Below are 26,304 nucleotides of genomic sequence, written 5' to 3'. Positions count from 1 at the left end.
TATTCTTGAGGCTGTTGTGTTGAAACGAGTCAGGAAGCATCGTAATGTAGTTCTGGTTGGTTTTTCAATGGCTTCATTGATTAAATATTTACAGTACAAGCATTGCTTTTCATTTTTGGTAACTTTTTTATGTAGTCACTTTTGATTTAAGGAACCTGGTTTTGACAGGACAGTGAACATTTGGAAGAACAGTCTCTGTGACACTGAATGCCTCTGAAAGCCATTGCTGATGGCCTCTCATGTGTCCTCTAAGAGGAACTGTCATTTAGGAAGGGATCTCTTTTTAAAGTGACTAAGGTTTTTTATATTTTTCAAATTAAATTGGCAATAACAGCATGAATCGTGATAATGCTTGGTTATCTTGTAAAATGCTGGAAGACATCTTCAATCCAATAAGTTATTCTTGGAAGTGTTGCCTTGAGGCTGGGTGGTAAAGCATCCTATCATCCAGTGTTGGAGCCAGAACTGTAGTTTGTGAAGCAAAGTTAGAGGCAAGTGATGGATGAGACTTGAGCCAAAAAAGGCGCTTGGATAAGAAGGCCCCTGGAGGGAGCAGTACCTTGGTCATGGACCAACACCTGTGACCAAACTAAGTGGGCTGAGGGAGGGTCCCAAACAAGGGTCAGGTTTGCCCGGTTCATAGTCAGAAGTCAGGGCCAGAGGCACACCTATGAGAAACCACGTTGGTGGCTTCCAGAAAAAGGAGAATCTGTATGACTGTTTCTCTGGAATGACTTAGCTCCTCCTCAGCAACCTCATCCCTGGGATTGTCCTTGAGATTAAAGATCTCAAAATGGGTCTTAATCTTCTGAGTGTGTCCTCAGTTAATCTTCTGAGTGTGTCCTCAGTTATTCAAGCCTTGTCGTTTTTGTCTAGAGTCTCTTTCTACACGGGAAGGAGCTTAAGGGCAAGATGTGGGTTACCTCTTCTCTATGAAATTTGCAGAGTAAGGAGGCAGGGGAGGCCAGGAAACTAGACCAGATGGAACCAAACGCCCAGATGGAACTGAGGGGCTGATCTGAAGGATGGGACCTGAGTGGCGGTAGCGGTGGTGGCGGTTTAGTCACTAAGTCATGGCCAACTCTTGTGATCCCATGGGCTGTAGCCTGCCTGGTTCCCTCAGTCCATGGGATTTCCCAGGCAAGAATACTGGAGTAGAGGGTAGTATGAGGGGAAACCTCAGATTTCTGATTTTCATAAAAACAGGACAAGATTACCAGGAACCTCCAGTGCAGGTGGGGTCTGGAGAAATTCCTAAGGTGCTGGCTTAAGAACACTTTCAAGAGGGGGCCTGGGGTTGACTGCTACCTCTTGCTGGGCAACAAGGTATTAAGGATTTTCCATCAACTCAGACAATGTTAACTAGTACTAATATTATACGTGTTATCTCTAACATGCAAAATTATTTTGGGTTTATTATTAAAATGTCTTTTGCTTAAAATATAGTTTAAATATATAATTTTCTTTTTGTGGCATTCTTAAACAGTTTTGTTCATTTTAAATCCTTTTAGCTATAACATCCTTCTTTCATGAAAAATTAATACTGTTTCTCTTAAGAAATAAATCCTGACTCAGTATGGATACATTGATATACATCTGAAAAGCAGTGCTAGTCTCATAGCTTCTATTTAATATTTCAGATTAACAAAACATAAAAGAAGTCATTTTCATATTTTAGTTCAATTGATCATAAATTCCCAGAGGAAGGCAGTCCTCTTTCATATTCTGGATGGTGCTTTGAATCTATGAATATTCAGCCAACACTAAATCAATCTATAAAGACTTGATAGAGGTCAGTTTTGCAACTCAGATCTAGTTGCATTCTCAGGCAGATGATAACCACAGGCAACTCTATCATAATCAATGGTGAAGTTGATACCTTGTATTCTAGTTCAGTGAACCTAAGAAGAGTATGTGTGTTCAAGCATGGAAGAAAAAAATGGTTTGTATTTATACAAAGGCTTTTATGGGAATTTCCTTGAGCTTGATGATCACTGTCTTGATGATTAATGCCCCAGGGTAGTAGAGAATTGGTCTTTATATTGTTCCAGTTTTGCATTTGAGAAGTGGGAAACAAAAATAAAAGGAGTGCCTTTCCTTGTTTTGTTTATAAAACTTGTTTGGCAGCACTGACAAGCAGGACAACTTTAATCTTTTTACCTTGTTGGTCATAGCTGTTTAAAAAGAACAAGCAAATCAGGGTAGTAAGAAATTAAAGTGTGCTGGTCCTGATTTTTTTCTCCACATATAGATTTGGTGATAATGAGATAGTTGCATTTGGGAGTGATTACCTCTGCCCCATGTAAATTTAAACTCCAGAGTGTATGAGAAGGCTGCCTTTAAGGTTGCCATATCACATGAGCCATTTAGGAGGAGCAAATAAAATTAGGCACTGAATTAGTCTGATTAGTATTACAGCACTGTTTACCAGTGTCATGTTAAAGATGTTTGTAACTTACCACTCAAGTTCTTTAATGTGGGCTTTGATAGTAAGATTAGATGGTGGTGGGACCACATGGACATGAGATCCTACCTGGATAAAATCACACTTGTGCCAATCTTAGATGATCCTTCTGATGACAGCAGTGACCTTGATCACCCCTAGCAGGGGGAGGGGATGCTATGGGATTCTAAGGAGAACGCTGTACAGTGTGGGATTCTAGCCGATGAGTTGTAAGGCTGAAAGGTGAAGTTGTAACTAACCATCTAACAAAGTATAGTAAAAAGAAAAAAATTCCTCTTCTTAATTTAATATGCTATCAACTTGCCAAAAAGCTATTGCCTTAATCTCCATGTTTTGTTAAATGAGGTTTTGAAACGTGGTGAGAGGTTGCTATGGTGGAAGTAGAACACTGGAAAAATTTCAATCCTGAAGGTTCTGGGAAAAATCAAGAGTGGAGGAGGTCTGGTTGTTGTGTCCAGTACGTTGTGTTGGTAAAACAAGTTAATGACTCTTCACAGGAAAATCTGAGACGTGGAGACAACTGTGAACCACAGGAGGAAGAGACGTCTGAGGTGTGAATGTCTGTTGTTTAGAAGCTGGTGACTTGTTAAATTGGGATATATATATATATATAGTGGCTTATAATATAGGGCCTGTGCATCTTATAAATTATTGTTTTAACTTGCCAGCTAGTCTGATTCTTGTCTTATTTCCATACATTTGTATTTCATAGACCCCATTTCTTTGTTTCTTTTTTTAATCCCATTGCTCTGCATACATTCCTGCAGGCCACCTTGAGATTTTTATGAAACAAGGTTGGGAATGTATAAATAAAGTTGAAAGTAATATATTCTCTTTTAGAGAATACATTATTCATCAAGGTATTAGGACTTTCCAAAGCAACTTTTATTGTGAGATCTCTGAGAAGCTTGAAATAGTCAACTTATTAGAAGTGCTATTTGTCTTGATAATCATATTTTTCTTTCTAATAAACCTTTACTGTGCTGTTTTCCTGTTGGCCTCTGATGTTGCAATAAATTGGAATTACAAGACCAGTTCTTAAAATAGAACACAATTCTTTTTCTATAATAAGATCAGCTTTCATTTAGATTCAGTACAATGAAAATATAATGAAAACCTCAACTTTAGAACATAGAATCTGGAGAAATTCACTGTCAGTACCAAAGCTATTCATCACCTCTTCAAGATATAACAAAATATTTCATTTCTCACTGAAATTATTTGTGGTGATTTAAAAATATTCTTCTGATAATGAAAGATATCATGAAGTTAACCTTGGTGAGATGATTTATTGCAATTCATAGTTATAAGAATATAATTTAATTAGTTATTCAGGATGTGAGAAGACATACACCACAATATTTAATCACTGAGTCCAGGAAAAATGCATTCCATGCATTTGAGTTACAGGTCATACTCGCTGCAACAGAATAGAGAATATACCTTAGCTGGGACTTTTGTCAACCTTGGATTCACTTACAACAACAACAAAAATAGTATATTTAGGAGAATGGCTTCTGTATAATGTCCACAGTGTCTTCCCAGCCTCACCCTCATGCTTATGCCTCAGTGGCACAAAAGGGGGAAATGGATGAAGAATACAACCTAAGGAAGATGAAGGCTAATTCTGTGGACTCTCACATTGCAAATACTTATGAAAGACTATGGTAAATTTTCTGTCCTTTATTCTCTTCTATGTTAAATTGGAATCTTAAGGTAAATACCTTTTTGATGAGATTCTAAGATTCTGTATCAGTCAGTACAAACCAGTTTCTGCTGTGTTAACATTTAACTCCAAAATTCTCAGTGGCTCACAATAACCATATTTGGATCCTGCTCCCTCAACATGTCCATTACAAGTTGGCACCATAATTACTCAGAAAACCAGGTGTGGTAGGTGCCATCTTCACCCATGATTTCACAAGTGCTGAGGCAGGGAGAAAAAAAATATGGAGAGTCATGTGCTGGTTTTACAGTCGTCATTTCCACTATGGGCACACTGCTTTTGAGCAAGCCAAGGGTTACAAAATTCTACCCCATACCAGAAGAAGAAACCCAGCATATGTAGACAGCCTTAATGACAATCACAGGGGCCAATGATTGAAAGATGCACTGCCAGTCTAAGGATATCAGTGCATTACTAGTCTTAGGATATCAGCTTCCCCAGTGGCACAGCAGTAAAGAATCTGCCTGCAATACAGGAGATCCAGGTTCAACCCCTGAATTGGGAAGATCCCTTGAAGGAGGGCATGGCAACCCACTCCAGTATTCTTGCCTGGAGAATCCCATGGACAGAGGAGCGTGGCAGGCTACAGTCCACAGGGTCGCAGAGTCGGACATGATTGAAGTGACTGAGCATGCATGCATGCATGCTAAGGATATCATGTTTAGAGAGATGGAAGAAAAAAACATTGTACTGTCTACCATAAGGTTTAGAAAATAAGCATTAGGGCTGCATATTAAAAACATTGTTTATACTCTTAAATACTTTACATTTTAAAGGGGAGGTAAGCATATAATTATATAAGACTAGATAATGATATCTGGTTAGAGAGAAATATCTTAAATTATAAGGATAAAAGCCAAATAATATAACAAAGAAAAACAAGTACTTTAAACTTGAGTTTGCACATGTTCTCTCCTCCTTAGCAGCTGTATGATTTAACCTGTGTCTGTAGACAGGGAATAGTGTCTGTGCCATTGGGTTATTGTGAGGACTGATAAAATGCCAAATATAAAGTGCCTGCCCCATAGTAGGCACTTGATCAATGATAAATATTATTAGAACACTTTAGCATATAAAGTATTTTGCTTCAACTCAGCATACATGTAGACAGGCTCTTAATGAATGAGTTTAATCATGTATAATATTTTCTATTTTTAGGGAATATATATCCAAGTCTATATCTGATGTCATTGTTTTCTTTTAAATGATAAATTCAATGATAATGTATTTTTTAAATGATTTTTAAATTGTCCCTCTACCATTACACAAAGGATATCCACATTCCTATTGTGCTTGTTGTTTTGCAGTGGCTATGTTATTTATTATTTAAATTTACTTGAAATATTTAGAAACCTTAAGCATTTGACTCACTTTATAAGATTTTGTCAACTTTCATAAGCAAAAGAGGCTTAAAATCAGACAATATGAAACAGGTGAACATATGAATGCATCACAAAAAGACTAAATTACTAAATTTTTGTGAACTAAGACAAAATTCTGTATAATTTTGCCAGCTTGAATTGAAGATTTTTAGTAAACCAGAGACAACAACTAACATGGATTAACTCATCTACTTTTCACAAGAAGAAGACAGGTGCTCCTCTGGTCCCCATTTTACAGACATGGACACTGAATTAAGTGGCTTGTCCATTGTTGAACAGAGAATAAGAGACTGAGCCAGGTTGAAACAACGCAGCGTGGTCCCTAAGCACAACCTCAGCACCATCGTTCTGCCGCTCATTCGTTCATTTGTTCATCCATTCACTTTTCTTCTTCTTCTTCTCTCTCTCTCTAGTAAAATTATTTGCATTTCACAATTCCAGATATACTGCAAGGCTTCTTGATAAACTTATTGACAAGTTTAGGCCAAGTGATGGTAACAGAATGGACAGGCATTAGTAATCTCAACTGCCTTCCCATGCTAAGGAGAACATAAAAAGGAGCAGGATGGACCAAATCTACTCCCCAAAGAGGCTGGAGGCCACCATCATGGACTTGAGATTGCTTTTTGTATCCATCAGTTGAAATGGTCACAGCATAGCAATTAGATTTAATGAAGGGAAGATGCTGATAACTAAGACAGGCTGCCAGACCTTCTGTTGGTTATTTTTAGAGGAAATAGATTGTACAACCTGTTTGGCCCCAATTTTTATCCTTCTAAAATTGCTTTTTCTTGATGGGTTTTGCTTCTTTTTCTGAATTCCAGATCAAGAATGAACTCCTAAAGAGAGCTTACTTGATAGCTTTAAACAAATGCCATCGTTAAAAAACTGAATGCTTGATGATTGTCCTAAGACCAATTATGTAAAGATATAAAGATAAAGACACAGCCATAGACATATTATATACATACACACACATAATTACATTTATGTATATATGTATTTGTTATGTCTTTTATGTTGTTATTTAATGGTATTTATGACTTAGGACTTCTCGTCGTAGTTTTCCAATAAATACATAATCTTTTCTTATTTTTAGAAAAAGTAACTAGAAATAAAGAATCCATCTGTACGACAGAGTGTTTTTTGAAGACTGAGCTTCCTACCAATGATTAAATGTCTGCAGAATTTGTCACTTCAAAAACAAGCCCAAACTTCAGTTAAAAAACCTTTAAAGTTATAAGAAACCAAATCTCTTGTCATTGTTAACAGAGGGCTGATTGGCTATTATTTCCTGAGGTCACATATACTCAGAATGAAATCTAAAAAAGAGACAAATGTAAATGAAATTGTGTGATGCCTGTTATTTGTCTCTTTTTCAAGTTTACTGGCCTAACAAAATACTCAACTGACTGCATTAAGCTGAGCAAAATATGTCCTTTAAAAACTGATAATAGAGCCCTTGAACTCTTTATCTAATAGGAAAATCAAAGTGAGATTTTTGAAAATTAAAAATATACTTTAAACATGAACATTATGATTTTTATACAAAACAGCAGTTTAAATGAAAATATACTGAAAGAAAAACCTCACCCCATAAAAATCACATAAAAGATGTTCTGATTTTAATTAATAAAATTATTGATTGTTTATGGTGTCAAATAATTGATAAGAAGTGAGAAAAAAACCCACTGAATCCTAAAGTTTCACTGCATCAATATTTGATGCTTTCCTTAATTAAAAAATTACAGCAAGATGTAATAATTTTTAGGGGACTTAGGGTGTTTTTAAAAAGCATTTTATCTTTTAATGCATGGATTTTGGGGGTATGGTATGTCATATAATTCTCCTGTTTCTCATGTTTATGTTGTAGAGAAAAAAAGCAAAATTTTCAAAATTTTCTTGAAATATAGTTTATCTATGATGTTGTGTTAGTTTCAGGTGAAGAACAAAATGATCCTTATGCATACACATACACACAGGAAAAAATATATATATATATAAAAGAATATACATATTCTTTTTTAGATTCTTTTTCATTATAGGTTATTACAAGATATTGAGTATAGTGCCCTCTACTATATAATAGGTCCTTTTTGGTCATCTATTTTATATGTGGTAGTGTGTATATTTTAATTCTAAACTCCTGATTTATCCCGCCCTCCATCTTCCCCTTTGGCAACCATGTTTGTTGTCTATATCTGTGAGTCTACTTCTGTTTTTTAAATAAAGTCATTTGTGTCATTTTTTCAAGATTCCACATGTAAGCAGTATCATATTCTCTAGGTCCATTTGTGTTGCTGCAAATAGCATTATCTCGTTCTTTTTTATGGCTGAGTAATATTCCTATATGTGCACGCGCACGTGCACGTGCACACACACACACATATACACACACCACACCCTCTTTATCCATTCATCTGCTGATGGACACTTCCATGTCCATCTTGGAAGGTTGCTTCCATGTCTTGGCTATTATAAGTTAAAAAGCAGCTAAATTTTAATGTCATGTTGTCACATAGTCACCAAAAGATTGGAGAGCTACTACAGTCTGTAATCAGGAATGGAGGAAACAGAATCTATTTTGGGTGAAACTTCCCATAAATTTTCTTATTTATCTTATAGTTTCCCATACATTTTTCATATTTAATGTCATCAAATGTCCACAGAAATATTCTAAATTTTTTTCTACTGTAAGTTTTCAGTGGAGTGGTTTATTACTCCATTATAGAAGATTTTGAAAACAGAGGAGAGAAAATTTTAATTAGCAAAAAAATTTCATTTCTTTCCTTTCTGTGAATGCTACCATCCTCATACCAGTTCACTGCCTTTCAAGACTCCCCTTTGGGAGTATTCTATAGTTAAAGATCCAGAACCAGACAAATTGGCAAAGTGTCCCTAAAGGAAATCATGTAATATGTGTGCATTTTTTCCCTCTGTATTTTTATTGACATTGTTTCCAGTTATTCACTGTATAAAAGGCTGATTGTTTCTGAAACTCAGAAATGGGTCAAAAGCCATCCTTCACCACACCCTCACCGCTCCCCCCCCATCTCCAAGCTTTGTGTACTGCTGCCTGCAGCATTCGCACTCAGTGAAGTCATTCTTCCTTCTCCTCAAATAATTACTGAGGATTAGCTATTGTGAGTGACTGATGCACGTAACATTCATCTTTTACTATTTCATCCAGTGGGCTCGTGCTTCCAGTATTTTTGATTGCACTCTGAGATCAGGTGATGTATTCAGCAAAAACCTAAAAAGAAACTTGGGATGATTTTGGACTAATTTTATTGAAAACTTCCATATCAACTTCTTTTTTAAAAAAATGTCACTTAACACCAAAGTGACATGATTAAATCATGTAAAGAAAATGTCTGCCAAGGCTGCAGGAAGCACACTCAATAGCTTCTTTACAGGTTTTGATCATTTTAATTTAATGGCTCTTGTAGAATTGGGCAGAGAAGGCAATGGCACCCCACTCCAGTACTCTTGCCTGGAAAACCCCATGGACGGAGGAGCCTGGTAGGCTGAAGTCCATGGGGTCGCAAAGAGTCAGACATGACTGAGCGACTTCCCTTTCACTTTTCACTTACATGCATTGGAGAAGGAAATGGCAACCCACTCCAGCGTTCTTGCCTGGAGAATCCCAGGGACGAGGGAACCTGGTGGGCTGCCGTCTATGGGGTCGCGCAGAGTCGGACACGACTGAAGCGACTTAGCAGCAGTAGCAGTAGAATTGGGAGGTTACTTTTGCATCATAGCCTGACATAGATAGTAGTCGATACATTCAAAACCACAGCACATCTTGCTGAAGCCATCACACCTAGAGTTGTCTAGGGTCCCCATATACTGGGGCAACTGGCAGTCAAACAGCCCTCATCCATTGCGCAGGTGACAGGAAGGCAAGTCAAAGACAAATGTGAGTGACCCGAGCTGGGCTTTGGCTGACCCAGTGAGCGCATAGTGAATGCTTCTGTTAGCAAGATTCAGGTCTCCTTGAATTTTGTCAGACCCCTAGAGTGCCTAGAAATTTCAAACCCAGTTTTCTATGAAAAAATGATAAAGCCAGATTCTGAGCTTGTTTTCTGAATTTTGTAACAGCTCTAAGGAATTTACCACTTTCTACATTATCCCACATACATATTGCTTATCTGTTGTCATGTCTTTTCTCTCTTCCTGGTTGCTGGGATGCTATCTTCTATATATTTTCCATCCCCGGGCCCCCCTCTCCCCGCCCCCCGCCAGTGTCTAGTACTTATTGGCTACTTGATCTAGATGTGCTGAATTGAATAACGCAAAGCACAGGAAACTGAATGAAAGATTCCACCGCTGATTGGTGTATTAGGGAACAATCACACAGCTAATTTAATTTGGGGTGGAAGTGAGAGGAAGGTCACCATATTACCTGAATTAGTTGGATTTACCATGGGGAAGAATCCTAAATTATTGCATGATCCTTCACTAGAAACTGATAATGGGATACAAAGAGATGAAACCTGTGCATCTAGCTTCTAGGTTAGTGCTGTATCCACTAAATGTATCACATAGAGATTCCTGGGTAAGCAGAGCAGAAAAAAAAAAAAAATCTTGCTTTCAGATATTTCAGTACAGGATAGTAAAGTAAACATGAATTTATATTCCAATAATCTGTAATCTGTCTTCTACAAAAATTAAGAGATACTCAAAGACAGATCTGGATTAATTTAAACGTGACTTTATAGGGTTTTTTGTTTAGTGATTGATGTTTAGTGATTGTCAGATTTATACTTCAGTCAGGCCCTGCTCACAACAAAAAGGCATTCTGAATAGGAAATAGAAAATTTTTAAAATAAAAGTATTGCTATTGAGCAAATAAAAGATTGAACTGATTATTTATTGGAAGATTTACATAAAACTGGTTGACATTTTTTAGCTAATTAAATTTAGTGGAATTTTATTGTTATAATTCAGAATAATAAATATTAGATAGTGATTTATCATCATAGAATATCTTTGATTTGTCAAATCATGTTATTAATTTGACCTATTCATTTTTGCCTGATTTTGAAAGTAGATGAAACATCACTAATGTAACTGAAGGGTTTTTTCCTCTTGTATGTAATTTTATAGCTTTGTTAGAAGATTTTGTTTGTTTTCAAAAATAAGACATTTAAACCTACATGTATTTATTTTTCTTTATGTCCTGTGGAGTAGTGGTTGCCAAAGTGTGATCCTTAAATTATCTGAATTAGATTTAGCTGGTGTGCTTGTTAAACATGAAGACTTACTGAATAAGAAACCTGGGGGGGATGGGCTGGAGCCCTAGAAAGTGCACTTTTAACAAACACCCTGGAGAGTCTTATCCAGAGTGTTACAGACTTTGAAAGTAATATTTTTATAACATTGGGATTTGGCTTATTTATAATATTTAAATCATTTAATGACTAGGCAACTCAGTTGAAATATAGATTCACAGCATCTTCAAAAAGAAAATCTCCATTATTTGATGTCAACAGAACATATAAAGGACAAAGACAAAATTTCCTCTTTTATCACTGCTTGAACTGTAAGTGGCAGGGAACCGCAGGTGGCTTCTGGCACCCAAAGGCAAGCTCCAGTGGTAGTCAGTAAGAAGCCAGTGTCCTCAGCCACACATCACAAGAAAATGAATTCTGCCCACAACCTAAGCGAGCTTGGAAATAGTTTCTCCCTAGTTTAGGCTCCAAATGAGAGTGCAGCTCAGCCGATACAGTAAGTCCCCTACACGTGTGTGCATGCTCAGTCGCTTCAGTTGTGTCCGACTCTTTGTGACCCTACGGACTGTAGCCCGCCAAGCTCCTCAGTCCATGAGATTCTCCAGGCAAGAATACTGGCGTGGGCTGCCATTACCTCCTTCAGGGGATCTTCCCGACCCAGGCATTGAACCCAGGTCTCCTGCATTGAAGGCAGATCCTTTACAGCCCAGGCACTGGGGAAGCCCAAGTCCCCTAACATATGAACTTGTAAGTTGTGAGCTTTCAAAGATGAGAATATGCCTTCACTTGTCCATTCGTGAATGGCTGCTTCAGCTTTTGTGTACCAGTCTACGTTCAGGCCCTGTGCCTCACTTACTAACAGCGCCTCCTCAAATAAAGAAAATTCCCTTGATGTTTTTCCTGTGTCATGAATTGCTTCGGTTCTTTAGCAGTACCAGCTACCTCACTGACGCATCTGCGCTTGCTTCCAGACATCCTGGGCTTGAACTAATGATACTGTATTGCTGCTGCTACTGCTAAGTCACTTCAGTCGTGTCCAACTCTGTGCGACCCCATAGACGGGAGCCCACCAGGCTCCCTCGTCCCTGGGATTCTCCAGGCAAGAACACTGGAGTGGGTTGCCATTTCCTTCTCCAATGCATGAAAGTGAAAGTGAAAGTGAAGTCGCTCAGTCGTGTCCAAACCTCAGCGACCCCATGGACTGCAGCCTTCCAGGCTCCTCCGTCCATGGGATTTTCCAGGCAAGAGTACTGCAGTGGGGTGACATTGCCTTCTCCGATGATACTGTACTACTCTGCCCTATAAACAGCAAAGTACACAAAAGCACAGCGACTTGAGGTGGATGCATGCATGTGACGATATATGCCAGACACGTGAACTAACTTACATGACTGGACATGTGAACGAACGTATGCAGCTTTGTAAGTTTGAATCTTGAAGGTGCATATGTAGGGGACTTACTCTAGTTAAGAGCATTCAAGGATGTTACAAAAATAGTTTCCCTTTGATAAGGTTTTTAGTCATGATTTCAAGTACATGTACATAAAGTACTTGTATTTACTTGTGGTCACTTATCATATATACTTGAGCCCACTTAATACTTGTGGATATTAATTAGCCATCTCACTTGCATCATACGCAACTCTTCCTTTGATCCCATTTGTATTTTTGATAATTTCCCCATCGTGTCAAAGTAAACTTAAAATTGCCTTGTCAGATCAGATCAGATCAGTCGCTCAGTCGTGTCCGACTCTTTGTGACCCTATGAATCGCAGCACGCCAGGCCTCCCTGTCCATCACCAGCTCCCGGAGTTCACCAAGACCCACATCCATCGAGTCAGTGATGCCATCCAGCCATCTCATCCTCTGTTGTCCCCTTCTCCTCTTGCCCCCAATCCCTCCCAGCATCAGAGTCTTTTCCAATGAGTCAACTCTTCACATGAGGTAGCCAAAGTACTGGAGTTTCAGCTTTAGCATCATTCCTTCCAAAGAAATCCCAGGGCTGATCTCCTTCAGAATGGACAGGTTGGATCTCCTTGCAGTCCAAGGGACTCTCAAGAGTCTTCTCCAACACCACAGTTCAAAAGCATCAATTCTTGGGCGCTCAGCTTTCTTCACAGTCCAACTGTCACATCCATACATGACCACAGGAAAAACCATAGCCTTGACTAGATGAACCTTTGTTGGCAAAGTAATGTCTCTGCTTTTCAATATGCTATCTAGGTTGGTCATAACTTTCCTTCCAAGGAGTAAGCGTCTTTTAATTTCATGGCTGCAATCACCATCTGCAGTGATTTTTGAGCCCCCCAAAATAAAGTCTGACACTGTTTCCACTGTTTCCCCGTCTATCTCCCATGAAGTGATAGGACCAGATGCCATGATCTTCGTTTTCTGAATGTTGAGCTTTAAGCCAACTTTTTCACTCTCCACTTTCACTTTCATCAAGAGGCTTTTGAGTTCCTCTTCACTTTCTGCCATAAGGGTGGTGTCATCTGCATATCTGAGGTGATTGATATTTCTCCTGGCAATCTTGATTCCAGCTTGTGTTTCCTCCAGTCCAGCGTTTCTCATGATGTATTATGCATATAAATTAAATAAAGAGGGTGACAATATACAGCCTTGACGAACTCCTTTTCCTATTTGGAACCAGTCTGTTGTTCCATGTCCAGTTCTAACTGTTGCTTCCTGACCTGCATACAGGTTTCTCAAGAGGCAGATCAGGTGCTCTGGTATTCCCGTCTCTTTCACAATTTTCCACAGTTTATTGTGATCCACACAGTCAAAGGCTTTGGCATAGTCAATAAAGCAGAAATAGATGCCTTTCTGGAACTCTCTTGCTTTTTCCATGATCCAACAGATATTGGCAATTTGATCTCTGGTTTCTCTGCCTTTTCTAAAACCAGCTTGAACATCAGGAAGTTCATGGTTCACATATTGCTGAAGCCTGGCTTGGAGAATTTTGAGCATTATTTTACTAGCATGTGAGATGAGTGCAATTGTGCAGTAGTTTGAGCATTCTTTGGCATTGCCTTTCTTTGGGATTGGAATGAAAACTGACCTCTTCCAGTCCTGTGGCCACTGTTGAGTTTTCCAAATTTGCTGGCATATTGAGTGCAGCACTTTCACAGTATCATCTTTCCGGATTTGGAATAGCTCAACTGGAATTCTGTCACCTCCACTAGCTTTGTTCGTAGTGATGCTTTCTAAGGCCCACTTGACTTCACATTCCAGGATGTCTGGCTCTAGGTCAGTGATCACACCATCGTGATTATCTTGGTCGTGAAGATCTTTTTTGTACAGTTCTTCTGTGTATTCTTGCCATCTCTTCTTAATATCTTCTGCTTCTGTTAGGTCCATACCATTTCTGTCCTTTATTGAGCCCATCTTTGCATGAAATGTTCCTTTGGTATCTCTGATTTTCTTGAGGAGATCTCTAGTCTTTCCCATTCTGTTGTTTTCCTCTATTTCTTTGCATTGATCGCTGAAGAAGGCTTTCTTATCTCTTCTTGCCATTCTTTGGAACTCTGCATTCAGATGTTTATATCTTTCCTTTTCTCCTTTGCTTTTCACTTCTTTTCTTTTCACAGCTATTTGTAAGGCCTCCCCAGACAGCCATTTTGCTTTTTTGCATTTCTTTTCCATGGGGATGGTCTTGATCCCTGTCTCCTGTACAATGTCATGAACCTCATTCCATAGTTCATCAGGCACTCTATTTATCAGATCTAGGCCCTTATATCTATTTCTCACTTCCACTGTATAATCATAAGGGATTTGATTTAGGTCATACCTGAATGGTCTAGTGGTTTTCCCTACTTTCTTCAATTTAAGTCTGCTGCGACTGGCGCGCTAAGCATGGCCAAGAGGAGCCACCCCACGTCTGAGGTCAGGGGCAGAAGCCGGGAGGACCCCATGCCCGAACGGCGGCAGCCAAGAGGAGTTACCCCACGTCGGAGGTCAGGGGCAGCGGCCGAGAGTACTAGACTGCGACGGGGCAGGAACGGCCGAGAGGAGCTACCCCTCATCCGAGGTCGGGGGTGGGGGGGTCGGGGTTGGGGGAGGGCGGCTGAGAGGAGATACCCAGTGTCAGAGGTCAGAGGTGGCGACGAGAGGAGTTACCCCACGTCCGAAGTCAGGGGCAGTGGCCGAGAGTACCAGACTGCAACGGGGCAGGAATGGCCAAGAGGAGATACCGAGCGTCTGAGGTCAGGGGCACGGACGAGAGGAGTTACCCCGTGTCCGACGTCAGGGGCGGTGGCCGGGAGGAGCTACCCCACGCCGGAGGTCAGGGGCTGCGGCTGGGAGGAGCAACCCCACGTCCAAGGAGCTGTGGCTGTGCGGGCGCAGGAGGGCCTAGAGGAGCTATCCCACGTTGAAGGTCAGGAAGGGTGGCGGTGAGGAGATACCCCTCGTCCAAGGTAAGGAGCAATGGCTGCGCTTTGCTGGAGCAGCTGTGAAGAGATACCCCACGCCCAAGGTAAGAGAAACCCAAGTAAGACGGTAGGTGTTGAAAGAGGGCAGCAGAGGGCAAACACACTGAAACCATACTCACAGAAAACTAGTCAATCTAATCACACTAGGACCACAGCCTTGTCTAACTCAATGAAACTAAGCCATGCCCGTGGGGCAACCCAAGATGGGCGGGTCATGGTGGAGAGATCTGACAGAGTATGGTCCACTGGAGAAGGGAATGGCAAACCACTTTAGTGTTCTTGCCTTGAGAACCCCATGAACAGTATGAAAAGGCAAAATGATAGGATACTGAAAGAGGAACTCCCCAGGTCAGTAGGTGCCCAATATGCTACTGGAGATCAGTGGAGAAATAATTCCAGCAAGAATGAAAGGATGGAGCCAAAGCAAAAACAACACCCAGTTGTGGATGTGACTGGTGATAGAAGCAAGGTCCGATGCTGTAAAGAGCAATATTGCATAGGAACCTGGAATGTCAGGTCCATGAATCAAGGCAAATTGGAAGTGGTCAAACAAGAGATGGCAAGAGTGAATGTTGACATTCTAGAAATCAGAGAACTGAAATGGACTGGAATGGGTGAATTTAACTCAGATGACCATTTTATCTACTACTGCGGGCAGGAATCCCTCAGAAGAAATGGAGTAGCCATCATGGTCAACAAAAGAGTCCGAAATGCAGTACTTGGATGCAATCTCAAAAACGACAGAATGATCTCTGTTCGTTTCCAAGGCAAACCATTCAATATCACAGTAATCCAAGTCTATGCCCCAACCAGTAATGCTGAAGAAGCTGAAGTGGAATGGTTCTATGAAGGCCTACAAGACCTTTTAGAAATAACACCCCAAAAAGATGTCCTTTTCATTATAGGGGACTGGAATGCAAAAGTAGGAAGTCAAGAAACACCTGGAGTAACAGGCAAATTTGGCCTTGGAATACAGAATGAAGCAGGGCAAAGACTAATAGAGTTTGGCCAAGAAAATGCACTGGTCATAGCAAACACCCTCTTCCAACAACACAAGAGAAGACTCTATACATGGACAACACCAGATGGTCAACACTGAAATCAGATTGATTATATTCTTTGCAGCCAAAGATGGAGAAGCTCTATACAGTCAACAAAAACAAGACCAGGAGCTGACTGTGGCTCAGACCATGAACTTCTTATTGCCAAATTGCCTTGTAAGACATGTCAGACCTAGTCTTGACAACATCCTCAGATTCCATCTTAAGAATGGCCAAGGACATTATGAAAGTTTTTGTGGCTTTTCACCTGAAGACCAGTATATCCTTGGAAGAGAGGGAGGAGGAGAAGAAAAGGGAAAAGAAAGAAGAGGAAGAGGAGGAGAGAAGGGGAAGGGATCAATCAGTCAGTTCAGTTGCTCAGTTGTGTCTGACTCTGTGACCCCATGGACTGCAGTATACCAGGCTTCCCTGTCCGTCACCAACTCTGGGAGCTTGCTCAAACTCGCATCCATGGACTCGGATGGGGTCGTGGAAGAAGAAGAAAGGGAGAGAGAGAGGAATGAGATGTCTTATTTAATACTTTTTTTTTGTCAGCCTCCTTCCCCTTGGAATGTATTTAGGATCAGGTCCAAAGACATAAGATGTTTTCTATTAACATTCCCTTTCTACTAAAACCACCTGTGCTAGGAAGACTCATTTTCTCCAAGTTCCAGCTTGCCACTCAACTTTGATAGTTTTATGAGATACATATGAAAATAAAGCAAAAGATTGTCATAGCAATGATTAGCCAGTCTCATTGTTGGCTTCTCTAGCTAATATCTAGCTATTAAACTATTCTTTGCAGCAGAAATAATTATACTTATTTACTAGTTCTGAATGATGGAAAAAGTACAGTGTACCCAATGTAAAGCAATTCTATGTCTGAAAAAACAGAGGTTTCCCATATTTAGCTGCTTACTCACAATGAGATCATTTATGCAAGAATGTTCATTTAATTAAGAACAACTTAATTGATGCATTATAAATTATGCAGTGAAAGCTAAGGAAATCTAAAATAGGATTAAAAAAAAAAAACACTTCTCTCTTCAGAGAGAGGTAAGGACAAATTTCAGAGAAAAGGCAGCCTACACTAAATCTTATCAAATGAGTTTTACTTCCAACTGGCATTTATGTTTCTTCTGTGGCAGAGTAGGTATGGGAACATAAATCTTGCATCAGGGAGCTGGAATCTACTTTAATCAATGACAGTCAGCCCTATACTCTTGGATAGGAGTTAAACACAGCAACTAGTCAAGTCTCATGAGAAAAGGATGTCCATGCACATGCCTACATACACACATGTATATACATATTTTAAAAATCGAATAGTATCAAAAAGTTAAAAAAATACTTATGTACTTATTTAATTTTGTAACTGTGCTGGCTCTTCATTGCTGCACGGGCTTTTCTCTAGTTTTGGAGAGTTGGGGCTACCTTCTAGGTGTAGTGCAGAGGCTTCTCACAGAGGTGGGTTCTCTTGTTTCCGAGCACAGGCTGTAGGGTGCTTGGTCTTCAGTGGTTACATCACATGGGCTCAGTAGATGTGGCTCCTGGGCTACAGAGCCCAGGTTCAATAGACGTGGTGCATGGACTTCATTGCTCCACAGCAGTGAATGTGGGATCTTCCTGGATCAGAGATCAACCCGTGTCTTCTGCATTGGCAGGTGGATTCTTTACCACTGAGCCACAAGGGAAGCCCTCAAATTTTTGTAATTGCATCCTATTGCACCATATTCCCACTTCACCACCGACACTCAGTTCTGCTTCCCAAGTAATTTCTTTTAAACTGCTAGAACTGTTTCTTCTGATACTTACTTCAATTTCTCTAAATAAATTGCCTTTCCCCTTTGCTATTTTCTTTTAAGAAAATTTTAAACATCTACTAACTTCTTGTTATGGTAGACAAAGATTTAGATTTTTAAGCACTAACTCATCTTCCATCTCCCAGCTGCTCAATATAGTCATATTACTTTCTGTTTTCAAAAACTGATTTTTACTGCTTACACTATGGCTGTTGGTCACAATAGCAATATTTGTAAATACTGCCCACCAGTAGTGTACTATGATAACATTTCCTGTCTGTATAATCTCTTGCTTTCCTGGAGTTTCTAGTTACTCTTCTTTATTTCTTGCCCTATTATGGTATCTTTACCTTTTTTTTCACAAAAGGTTCATCATGTCAGACATTCTATTAAGAGTATTTTTTTTCCTTTTCCGTATCCCACCATCTTTCAGCCTTAATCAGGGTTGCTTCTCTCTGGTTTTTGCTGCATTGGTCAAGTCTTCATGTTTAACGCAAAGTCTGAGGCTCTGTTTTTGATAAGATTCTCATAAGATTCTCAGGAGGATTTTTGCTAATATCTGTGAACCACTGACCTAAGGTGAGGAGAGCGCATTGATAGACAGTGGCTCAGAGAAGATGGAGATATGAAATAGAAGCACTTAATTGCACCTTGAATTTTATTCTCTATGTGTGTGTGTGTGTGCTCAGCCACTCAGTCCTATCTGACTCTTTGCTAACCCATAGACTGTAGTCTGCCAGGCTCCTTTGTCCATGGGGTTTCCCAGGCAAGACTACTAGAGTGGGTTGCCATTTTCTACTCTAGGGATCAAACCTGCAGCTCCTGCAGTGGCAGGAGGATTCTTTACCACTGAGCCACCTGAGAAGCCCTTATTCTCTGTGGAGAAGACTAAAATGTACCCTAGAGTTTAAGAATTCTGCCTTTGTAGTCAGACAGCTTAGATTTTACTAGCTGAATGACCTTTGAAAGTGGTTGAAGCTCACCAAAGTTCAGTTGCCTATCTTTAAATTGAGTGTACTTGTAACAACCACCTCATAGGGTGATAATGATGATTAAAATAAGATAATGCTTACAAAGAGCTGAGTGTTATGCTTGGCACATGCTGCTGCTGCTGCTGCTAAGTCGCTTCAGTCATGTCTGACTCTGTGCGACCCCATAGATGGTAGCCTACCAGGCTCCCCCATCCCTGGGATTCTCCAGGCAAGAACACTGGAGTGGGTTGCCATTTCCTTCTCCAGTGCATGAAAGTGAAAAGTGAAAGTGAAGTCACTCAGTCGTGTCTGACTCTTTGCGACCCCATGGACTGCAGCCTACCAGGCTCCTTCCTCATAGTCAGCACTTAATGATTATTTACTGTTATTATTTATTGTTAAAGTATCTATTCACTTTACCATGAAATTGCAAGGAACAAAGAATAAATAAAATCCTTTTCATAAATTTAGATATGAGTAAATCAATTATAAAATTCAATATATTTAGCTATTTAACCTAAAATTAAAATAGGTTTATGCATGAAACTAAATTTATATCATATATGTGGACAGACATATGTTAGTATTATTTTCAGTGTCAGTATTAAAAAAGAATTTCCTGCCTTATTATTTAAATAATGAATAATGTATATTTTTACTTGCAGCCTTATGTTGTATTTTAAGAACGCCATTTACAACCTAATGATTTATTTCACATAAGACAAACTAGCCTTTTGTTGTTAAATTGGTCCATACATTTAAAATTGATTTATAATGCAAATGACACAAAAATCACTTATCATATTAAAATTTAAGGAAATAAATATGGCCCACTATTTTATTGTTCTGATGTCAGCAAGTTCAGGAAAGAGCTGCTTGTCAAAATTAAAAAATGTTTCCTGCTGATCATGTAAATCCACATCCTTTAGCTTTTCCTCATAGACTATCTTATTTTTTTTTTCACTTATTGTAGCATGTTTTTATAATTATGCCTTGCAGTAAAGAAGGAGCATTATACCTTACGTTGGGAAACTTGGGTCTAGTCCTGTTTCTATTGCAGCCTCTAAGTATATTCTTTCTGTTCCCTGATGTGTGTACAGCCTTAAGGCAAACGCAAGGCAGTCATGCTTCTTTCAAATTCATTACAATCGTCTTAAGCTTGCACAGATACCGTTCCTACCTGTGGGAAAGAAATAGGGTCATTCAGGTTGTGTAATTCAATAGAGTTGTGTTCGCAGGATGGAGAGTTGACTGAATTAGCCTGACTGTTGGAGCAGCTCTGTAAAACCTCTGTACCGAGCCATGCCCTCCTCAAAAGTGCATCATCAGCTTGACTGACCTGATACCATTTGTCACCCAGCAATCTTTTTCTCAGTTCATATCTTCTTCATAATTGAAACCAAGTTTGATGTTCTGGTGGTTCAACATTACAGAGGAGTGATTTGTTAGTTATCCAGTTACTTTGAGATTTAAGAAGCAGATAGGTGGGGTGGGGCAGAGGGTCTACCTAAGTGCCAAAGCTTTCCTTTCCTATACAGTGATCTTATGGCCCATTGTCTCTGTATGCCTTCTGAATGAATGAAGAGGAGGCATGTTCGGTTTTAAACATGGTACTTGTTTAGTGAGAATATTGAATCTGTAATAGTTCGGTTGAATTAGTTGAATTCTCGAACCTGCAGTCAGGATCTTTTTTATGTTGGTCAGAATATAAATGGTCAGAAAAAAAAACCCTGGGACTCAGAACATTTCTTACTTCTAATTATGCTTCAGAGAAGTTTTAGTTTCTCCAGTGGTTTTGCATTCATTGTCGTAGTATATTAATAGCAATGCAATAAGGGCTTAAATCTACATGATAAATGGAAACTAGTGTTGTTTCCAAAAGAAAACCTGTAATTAATTTTATATTGGCACCTTTTTAGCATTACAAAATAGTCCATCAGGTTTTGTGGTCACACATCCATTTTTTTTCTAGAAACATTTCATAACTGCAAACCAAGATGCACTGGGAGCCTAATGCAAATATTAAGGGGACAAATATTATAATTAGATGCACAAGTAGCAGTAACCCCTGAGTAATATAATATTTAAAACTGCATCTGTATTTTTGTTTGCACATTAGTCGTTGAGGTATGCAAATACAGTATTTTTGACCTATTATCACTTTACTTTTGGAAATAACTGGTTGCTTTTGGAGTTGATTGTGGTTCTTAAATGTATATAGGCTTAAAAACATATGTTATACATACATGCTTATGACTTTCTTATGTGCAAGAGAATATAATTTTTTTTAAAAAAGCAGAATGGTTTTATCTAGTCTGATAATTGCTCATTTATGTTATCTGTTTGGTCTCTATAGTTATTTCAGTTTATGATTTCTGCTTTATAGATTTGGCTTTTTGTATTATGGTTACAAAATGTTTCCCACTTCCAAATTATATAAGTAGTTTTCTGTATTTTCTTACAGTATTTTTATGCTCAGGTTTTACATTGAAATATTTAATGCAGTAAGAACTAACCTTTAATCCAAGGTGTGAGGTGGGAACTTTCGCCAGTTGTTTGCAACACTGTTTGCTAAATAATTCATATCCTCACAGTGAATTTAAAATCATGTCTGTATTGAGATGTTTATGAATAATCCAAGAATAATTGTTAAAAACACGTGTATTAAGTTCATGTAAGTGGAATAAAATTTTTATGAATGGACCTTCCAACTACTTTCTCTATAGTTTTCTTTTTCTTTTGGTTCTGAAACTTTTCTAAAGAAAATTGTTCAGTTTTGGAAATGTATTCCTTATTCCTCCTATTCACTTCCCAGGTAGCGCAGTGGTAAAGAACCTGCTTGCCAATGTAGGAGACCCAAGAGATCCGGGTTTGATCCCTGGATCAGAAAGATCCCTTGGAGTAGGCGTAGGCAACTACTCCTACTGGAGTAGGAAGTGGCAACCCACTCTAGTATTCTTGCCTTCAAAATCCCATGGACAGAGGAGCTTGGCAGGCTATAGTCCATGGGTCGCAAAGAGTCAGGTGCAACTGAGCACACACACTTTATTGTGTACTGTTATTATGTACAATTAGGTATACTCTTCCTATAGGTACACTGTTTTTGTTACTACAGGCTTACAAGCTTTACCATATTTATTATATACAGAATGAGCTCTTTTCTCTTTCTGAAACCTTCTTGCTTATTTTTGTGCAATCATTTTTTGTTTACTTTAGAATGATTTTTAAAGCCCCCTTTCCTTCCTTCACCTACGTTCAGTTCAGTTCAGTTGCTCAGTCGTGTCCGACTCTTTGCGACCCCATGAATCGCAGCACGCCAGGTCTAAGTTAACGTTTCCAAATGCTTTATTTTTAAAATCAAAATTGAAATCTTACTGATGGATTAGTCTTTGGCAAACTGATATCTTCCAGTTTTCAGTGGTTGTAAATAAAACGCTAACATTTTCTTCACTGCAACCAGACAATGGTACAAACAAGTTAGACACTCAAAAACATTCAGTGTAGAGTGCGCACGGCCAGGACGCTCAGGCAGTGTTGTCCTGGGAAGGCTCTGCAGGGAGATTGTGTGTGGGTTGAGGTTACAGGTAGATGGGAACGCACATGAACAGAAGAAGAGACACATGGAACTTTTGAACGCTGTTGTCATGTCGCCGTTTTCCAATATATCACTTTGCCAAACCTAAAAATAGACATAACGTTTGATTAGTCTGTAAGAGAGATAGCACAATGCCCTTTGAAAATTTCAGTCAGAAGTTTATAGAGTCACTGCTGGCAATGGAATGGATAAAATTCTATCAATTTTTTTGCAGAAATATTTTTGTCTAATTGATCTTATAAATCACTTCAGTATTTTTGCCTGGAGAATCCCAGGAACAGAGGAGCCTGATGGGCTGCCATCTATGAGGTCACACAGAGTCGGACATGACTAAAGTGACTTAGCAGCAGCAGCAGCAGCAGCGGTAGATCTTATAAAACTTTGGGGACTTTTAGTTTGCTCATAGTAAAAATAGAACGTGATAACAAGTGTTCAACTTCAACAAAACAATATATAATCTAAATGCTGGACAACAGATTGAGGACTTAAGACAGTTTTATTCTGAAGCTTTGTCAGCATATGGAAGGCAATTTAGAGCATACAGCTACCCCTGGAGAGTTCTATGACAGGCAGAATCAGCAGACTGGGAAATAAATTAACTACATTTAGTAGTAGAGGGAGAGAATTCCCAGAAAACTCTGAAACAGCAAGACATTACAGTATAAAGATCTTTACATCCATTCATAAATGTATTACTTACACCATTTTTCACCTAGGCGGGCTGTGTTTTAATTTTCTGTCTCACTAAGTTTTTCTCAGTAGAGGGTTAAGCTTGCAAGTCAATTTAAGGTCTGCGTCTGGAGGTTCAAAAAAAAATTGTCAGAAGACAGTTGTCTTTCATTAATTGATGTCCTGCAAAAACTAAAGCAGTAGAAACTTTTTTTCTTTTTTTCTTCTTCTTTTTAAAATGATGTCTTGTTTCAGTAATGTCTCCTTAAAGGCCTGGCATAATTGGTGGAGTACTTTTAAAATTCATGGATGAGAGAAAGACCCAATACTCATTCTTTCTGTATTTCTATCTTAAGTTAATAGGAAGAATGTAAGGCCAAAGGTATGTCCTGATCTAGGGACAGCTGAAGTTAAATGTAGTAAAGGAACAAAGAGATGAAAAGTATCCTTGGAGGACAAAAGAAGAATGGGTGGAATTTGTAGGCAGCAATTCAGAAACAGGAGCAGATTCACTTGTCTTATTTGTGTTGTTTAATATTGTAATGTTACTTTGCTGACAAAGTTCCATATAGTCAAAGCTATGGTTTTTTCAGTAGTCATGAATAAACGTGAGAATTGGACCATAAAGAAGGCTGAGTGGTGAAGAATTGATGCTTTTGAACTGTGGTATTGGAGAAGACTCCTGGGAGTCCCTTGGACTGCAAGGAGATCTAACCAGTCAGTCCTAAAGGAAATCAATCCTGAATATTCATTGGAAGGACTGATGCTGAAGCCGAAGCTCCAATACTTTGGCCACCTAATGCAAAGAGCTGACTCATTAAAAAGACTCTGATGCTGGGAGAGATTGAAGGCAAGAGGAGAAGGGGATGACATATACAAGATAGTTGGATGCCATCACCGACTAAATGGACATGAGTTTTACCAAGCTCCAGGAGACTGCAAGGAGATCCAACCAGTCCACTCTGAAGGAGATCAGCCCTGGGATTTCTTTGGAAGGAATGATGCTAAAGCTGAAACTCCAGTACTTTGGCCACCTTATGCAAAGAGTTGACTTATTGGAAAAGACTCTGATGCTGGGAGGGATTGGGAGCAGGAGGAGAAGGGGATGCCAGAGGATGAGATGGCTGGATGGCATCATCAACTCGATGGACGTGAGTTTGAGTGAGCTTCAGGAGTTAGTGATGGACAGGGAGGCCTGGCATGCTGCAATTCATGGGGTCACAGAGTCGACATGACTGAGCGACTGAACTGAACTGAACTGAAGAGATAGTAAACATCAAGGAAGCCTGGTGTGCTGCAGTTTATGGGGTCGCAAAGTGTCAGACACGACTGAGCAACTGAACAACAACAAAATATTGTAAAAATTTTTAGAAGAATGCATTGGAAAATTGGAGGAAGAGAATAACAATATGTACCCTATTGATATGTCAGGCTGAGGACCACAGGCCTCATGTACCCGGTTCTGTAGAAGACTGGTACTCGCATAGACAGATAGAGAGATAGATAGTAGATAGATAAATTTATACAATTGATCTTATCATAAGGCTGATGATAAAACTGATCTTATAATAAAGCCCCTTGAAGCTATATTATTCAGTTGGTGGATTACACTGATTTTTTTCAGTTAATACAATCATGGTTAAAACTTTGTCACTTGGTAATAATTAATGCAGAGCTTAGTAGCTCTGTCAGGACTCTTTTCGTTTTTTCTATCACATTTTTCTCTTCCTTTTAGCGCTTCTTCAACCCACGGTGGCATCAGGGTGCAGGAGGAAGCCTGTGTATCCTTTTAACTGGTGCAGCTTTATAGGGAGATATCTAGTGTCCCTGTGGCCCTGGTGCTGGCTTTTGAGTCTTTGCTGCCCTCCATGGAAATGCTCTTCAGCAGCCTGAACAATGAGCAGCCCGAGTCATGGGTGTTTGGGGCTGGTTTGTTGGCGTGACTTATGGGCATTCACCACTGAAATCTATTGTCCCTGCCGTGGGCTTTGAGCACTGTGTAACTGCTAGTCTTTTGGCCAGGCCACTAAGGGTCCACTTAACCATTTTTTATAGTGGTAAAATACACATAATGTAAAATTTACCAATTTTTAAATCTACAGTTTGATGGCATTGAGTTCACTTGCAGTGTTGTGCAAGCATCCCCATTATTCACTTTCAGAATTTTATCACCATCTCAAACATAAATTCTGCACGTTTTAAACAATTATTCCCATTCTCCTCTCCCCACTCGATCCTAGTAACTTCTACTTTCTGTCTCTATGCATTTGCTATTTTAGGTGCCTCATGTAAGTGAGATCAAATAACATTTGTCCTTCTGTGTCTGGCTTATTTTGCTTAGCATGATATCTCCAGGGTTCAGCCAAGTTGTGGCATGTGTCAGAATTTCATCTCTTTTTATGGCTAAATATTATTCCATTGTTTGTATATGCCACATTTTATTTACCCATTCATTGGCTGATAGACATTTGAATTATTTCTGCATTTTAGGTATTGTGAAGAATACTACTATCAACAGGAGTTTGTAAGTATCTATTTAAGTCCCTGCTTTCAGTTATTTTAGGTATATACCCAGGAGTGGAATTGCTGGAGATGGGTCTACTTTTTATCTTAGTGATTTTTGGTATCCCCAAATTTTGGAGATCTGAGAATTTCCCCTTCTTTCTCCATACTTCACTGAGGGAGGCAGGACATTGGGAGACTGTCCTCAAGTCTGTGGGCCTGGCTGTTTTTCTCTGGTACTTCCCTGGTGCTGGCTGAACTGGGGACTTAAATGTTGATGCACAGTATTTACTGGACAAAGGAACAGCTTCCATGCTCTGTGATTCCTTCCAGCCTCTCTGCTTTGAGGTTTCAGCTGTGAGAGGAAGTGAGCCTAGGCACTCACACTCATCACTTGATCTTCACCTTCTCTCTTTGTCTTGTTCCTCAGTACCAGAGGACTTTCTATTTCCACTCCTTGTTGTCAAGAATTTTCCCTGCATCGTATCC

General features: G+C 39.4%; 1 protein-coding gene across 2 annotated transcripts in view; it reads left to right on the top strand.

The window, feature by feature from the left end:
• The window catches only part of SLC35F1 (solute carrier family 35 member F1), a 425,182-nt gene that overhangs the window by 154,330 nt on the left and 244,548 nt on the right, over positions 1–26,304 (top strand). The window lies entirely within an intron of this gene.

Source organism: Bos mutus, chromosome 9 (assembly GCF_027580195.1).
Source record: "Bos mutus isolate GX-2022 chromosome 9, NWIPB_WYAK_1.1, whole genome shotgun sequence".
NCBI lineage: Eukaryota > Metazoa > Chordata > Mammalia > Artiodactyla > Bovidae > Bos > Bos mutus.
Note: the sequence above shows the minus strand (reverse complement) of the source record. Positions and strands in the feature narration are given on the sequence as shown.